The sequence below is a fragment of the Drosophila ficusphila genome, unplaced genomic scaffold (genome assembly GCF_018152265.1).
Source record: "Drosophila ficusphila isolate 14025-0441.05 unplaced genomic scaffold, ASM1815226v1 contig_47, whole genome shotgun sequence".
In the NCBI taxonomy this organism is placed as follows: Eukaryota; Metazoa; Arthropoda; class Insecta; order Diptera; family Drosophilidae; genus Drosophila; species Drosophila ficusphila.
Genome location: NW_025064388.1, coordinates 1,869,786 through 1,875,196, shown reverse-complemented (window position 1 = coordinate 1,875,196; position 5,411 = coordinate 1,869,786).

Below are 5,411 nucleotides of genomic sequence, written 5' to 3'. Positions count from 1 at the left end.
CTTTGGCAGGTCCTCTGTCCAGCCGTGGGGGGTGGGCGAGCCAGCTGGGATGGTCCTGCTGGTCGCGCGCGTTCCCGGTCTGGAACAGTTGACCATTGTGGGGGATGTCCCACATCTTGCGTCCGAGACGCACTCCTGGCGGTGGCTGCGCTCCTGGGTGGGGATGGTCCCACCTGTGGTCGCTCCCCGTCGTGGAGTTGATTTTCGAAGTGTCTTGCGACACTCGAGGCAGGGATATCCTGCGGTAGCTTGTTTGTGTTGTTTTTTCTCATAGTAGATCCCACGAGTTGCGGAGAATGTAGGGTCCGCCCGGGCAGAGATCCGCCATACCCGGGTAAGGCATAGTTAGGACAGGCGGTCGCCACTTGCCTAAACCCTCCGTGAGAGACTGGGCTAGTTGTTAGTCCGGGCCCCCAGCCAGGCTGACTATCGGCACGGGTCGGAGTGAGATTGTGGGAGGGGAAGTTGGTAGGTAATTGTGAGGGAAGAGGGGTGTGTGAGGCTACAATTTGAAGACGGCCAAACAAGCGTCTTATCAGTACACCGACTTCGGTGTACCCGCTGTTTGTCCGGGGTTGCTTATTAGTTTGCGCTTATTCACAACTAACCTTACGAAGAAGGCCGTTCGCTATCCGCAACTTGCGACCCGCCTGGTGGCCTCAGCAAAGCCCCCTCTTGAACATCTCACTAGTTCTCGAGGAACAAGATTTTGTGATGTTAGTCGCAATGGATTTCTCATCTGCTGATGAGCTGCTGTTGGAGGAAAGTTTATTTTTTAAATTAAAATACAACAAAAAAGTGAATGAAAGAATTCACCCAATTAATTTGGGTAGAAAAGCGTTCGGCGAATTTCATCATTTATTTAATGAGCTGCGTAAAGATGAAAAAAAAATTTTGTGGAGTACACCAGAATGAAAATCAGCACATTTGATTACATTCTGTTAAAAATTTAACCGCTAATTATTAAAAATTTGAAAAATTTTAACAAAACCCCAATTATACCTGTGTGAATTGTAACATGCGCTGCGCCAAAGCATGGATAGAAAGAGAGAGAAATAATAACAAAGGCAAAATAGCAAGCGATTCGTCTTCAAAAACAGTACTGCACCGTTTGAAGCTGATTGCTTGCGTATCGTCTTCCTCTTCGTCTTTGCGCGCACTATGTTTACGGACGAGCGAATTCATATAAATTGTTTTGCACTGTTTTTCGTCTTCAGCTTCGTCTTCATCTTAATCTTCATCTCAACGCGCACTATGTTTGCAGCCTAATTTAATCGTCTTGTTTAGCAAATATGTCTGTATATTCATTGCACAAATTGTATATTTCTGTTTTCACGAATAATGGGAAGTTCTTTTCTAGGGTTGACCTAATGTCCTTTTGATGTTGTTTGTAGTCAGAGAGTTGAAATAATTTTTTCAATTATTTCTGTTCTGGCTGGAATTACTAAAATATTATTTTGAGGTTTTATTAGTATTGGGATTGTGGTTTCTTGATTTTGATAAGGTTGGTAAAGGATAAGTATGTTGTTTTTGTAGTCAAGAAGGCAGTTATACTTTTTTATAAAATCTAGGCCTATTAATCCATCGTATGGGATTGGGAAGTCATCTGTTACTATATGAAAGGTATGTGGTAATGTTGTGTTATGGGTAGTCAGTTTTATTTGAATTTCTCCTAATGTGTTTACCGTACTTTCCCCTATTCCATGTAAACTTGTGCGTTTGTTTCTATTGATTTGGATTGAATTTGGTAGTATGACTTTATGTTTTATTAAAGAAATGTCAGCACTGGTATCAAGTAATAATGTAATGTTTATTCTGTAATCTAATACAACTATTGAAGTTTGACTTAGTGTATAAATCGTATGTGTAGGGGAGAGTGGTCCCATACCGACCGGTCGTACCATACCGACCCCCCCCCCCATGTTTCTCAGAGATGGGGATGCTAGCCGAATTGTCGGTAACTTCAGTGAAAAGCTGTTATAACACAGACATTTTGGAGATAGATAGCCAATTTGACTTATTTTGTTTAACTGCAATTTTTCCGTTTGTTTTGTTTCAACGCCTGTGACATTCATTTTTTTTTCTTTTACTGAACTTCAGCTTAAATATTTTTAAAGTTTTTTTTCTCCGCATACAAATCGGAGGATAAGGTTTTCTGATAGTTGATAGTCCTAGCTGTCATTCACGCTATTAGAATTACGTCGCTCTTTGCGTCATAAGATAATGGCGAGCAGTTAATTAGAAAAGGTTGTGGTGGTCCGAAACCGACCGCGAAGTGATGGTCCGAAACCGACCCCCATTTATTGGCAGCTTAATATGTCATAGCGTATTTTTGAGGGAAAATATGAAAAGTAAACAAGATTCTGGAAAGAAAAGTAACAGAAACAGCAAAAACCTCAGAAGAAAGCGAAGAGACAGTCATCAACGAGCGGCTTTCGAAAAACAACGCGAAAACATCGCGAAAACTTACTGTGAGAAAGAGGACAACTCAGGCTTCATCAATTGACTACAGTGCCCTTTATTTCATACATTAATTTTTATTTTCTGGAAAGAACCTTCAATATATTTCTTTATAAACGTCAAAATCATTAAATTTTATTTTATGTTATTAAATTTTTCTGTTAAGAAATAGGGGGTCGGTTTCGGACCACTTCTTTTGAGTACGACCAAAAAGTGGAGTTTTATATTTGCCTGAATATCTAACGCTTTAAAGCACCTACGCACTTACTAATCAATTAGACGTATAGTAAACTGATCCCTCTACATAGTAAATTTTTGAACTGAACTGAAAAATTGATTTTTCTCACCTTTATCGCCTTTGCCATTTAGGGGGTCGGTATCGCACCACCCTCCCCTACTTAATTTGAACTCAGGGGACGTACAGAGTTTTCATGCTGCTCTTTTTCGTTTATGAATCTATTATTATTACTAGTATTTTCATTATCTTCATTTATAAATCTAATGTTATTATTGTTCTCATAGCTTCTATTGTTGTAGTTATTTCTGCTATTTCTTCTGCAACCTGTGTTATTATATCTGTTGGAGCAGTACATTAAGTTTTATTGTTAGTTTTAAGGATAGATGAAAAGAAAGAATTAATTGAATATATGCAGCCAAAATGTAAACAAATCACCTTAAACCAATGTACAAAAGCTTATCAGTTGCACTCAAGCTTGAGCATAGCCGAGTTGTTGTGATCTAACTGATTAGCTTTTCTGTTCGTGGCTATGCGAAATGGTATGCTGCTCTCGGGAGAAAATTAACCGATCGAACCTCGAAGCAGCTGGCAGCAGCAATAAAGTTTGGAACCGACTTCGTTTCGTTTTTTCGCCTTCTTGGAAATTCTCCAGCCGCTAATCGCAAGTCTTTTAGTCTAATTTTTTAAACGTAAATTTTCCGGGAAAACTCTTCCGGATTTTCATTGGCGCCCGAGCAGGGACAACGCACTGTGGTTCCGCCAGAGGCCAAAAATAAAAAAAAGTGATAACAACGAATAGAAAAAAAATGTAAGCAAATTGACTCTAAAATAATCAAACTTCTTGATGGTAATAAGGTTTTGTCTGGAAATCTAACGGGACTTTCTAAAAATAGAATGCAAAGCGTGATCATGTGTACATTTTTGCAGGGCAGTTGTACTTAGCAAGAATTTTTACACAACAAAATAGCGCTTCAAAGTGGTCAAACGTTTGATATAGTGATACGATTTTCATTATTCAAAATGCATTTTAAAGTTGAAGGTATTTTCTTTAAAATTTCTAGTGAAACTAACAAAATCGATTAAATATTTTTTGTGTATTTTGTGAACGTCTTTTTTGTGTTTACCTAAAGTTTTAGTTGTGTTGCCTGCGACGGTTCACAAGGTGCTTATTCACGGATCTGCTATTATAGAGCACGCAATTGTTTCAATTGAAGAGGTCTCGGAGGAAGCTGCAGAGGCGAACAACAAAGAAATGAAGAAATGCAGACTGAATCATACCCGCAAAATGTCACGAATACTTACAAATACAGACATATTGAATTATTTGCTTTTACGGTCCGACCCATATATTACAGGGCAGAGAAATATTGAAAAAAGAACAAATTGTTATTGTTTAATTATTTGTTAAATTTTATTGTTTGGGGTTCATTGGTTGGCGGATTTTTTCAATTACAAACACTATTTACGAAGCTTGGTAAAACTTTCAGCCCTCTAATGCCATTAAAAACATTTTTGGCCGCGCTTCCATACAAGCGGAACCACTGTGCAACGGCTAGTTTTGTTATTAATTTTCGCGTCGGAAAAAACAAACAAAAACAGTGCACCTCTCGTCGTCTCGGCACTTGTTTAGTTTTTTTAAATTTGTTGGCGAAAATTCTAGCTGGTGGAATTCGGCGAGGCAGTGAAGTGTTGGCGAAAGCAGTTGGATACGGAAGGAAAGTGCTTGGAAAATTATGCCTAACAACAACCAGGTATTCAGCGCCAAAAATTAAAATTTGTGAGCACTCCACTTTGTGTGTGTATGCGTGCATTTTACATGGTATTAATTCTTGGCACCTACTTATATTGGAAATATTATTAAACCCCAAAAATACCCAAACTTCCGAATAATCAAATAAAAAAGTGAACTGCCTTTGACAAAACTTATGGTGTTTTAAATTCTGCGAAAATTTGAACATTTTATGTGCGTTATATACATACGGTGCAACTGCAAAAGTACAGCTATATCTACATACATATGTACAAACATACCGGCGTTTCGCCGCCAATTTCGATTCCCTTTTGTGCAGTTGTAGAGCAGTTATTTGTCTGCTATATATAAGTGTCAGTGGCTTCTATGCTGTACACATCGGTTAATTTTTAGCGCCAATTGCAGCGGCAGTGGCTTTCAAACTTTATATAGCCAACAGTTCCTACAAAACTCGGCAGTGAATTTAAGCCCTGCTCACAGTTTTATGTTTATATGTACATATTGGCCTGGATATTAATTCGGTGTATATTCATGTATATTCATTCCGTACGGGATCCACTTAAATAGTTTGGACAATTTATTTGTCAAATAAAATTCAACATTTGTGCATTTTTTCGGCTTTGGTTAAACGGCAAACACACATACAAACATATTTTGTGCATTTTGGTGGTGCTTCTGTGCACATTTAACCCTTATCCAACCCAATAAAATTTTTTGGAGGAATTAAATTTTTTAATTTTTGAAATTTAAAATTTAGATATTGGTGGAAATTTATTGAGGAAGCATTTTGAGCATTTTGGAAATAAATTTATTTAACCCTTGTGTCCGACTGTTTTTACTTGGAATATTTTATTCATTTATATAAACCTAAAATGTCTGAAAAAGAAAAGGAAGCATCGTCAAAGCCTAGTGCTAAACTAATAGTGGGTATGCAAAAACACGGCAGGGTGATGAGTGATATTC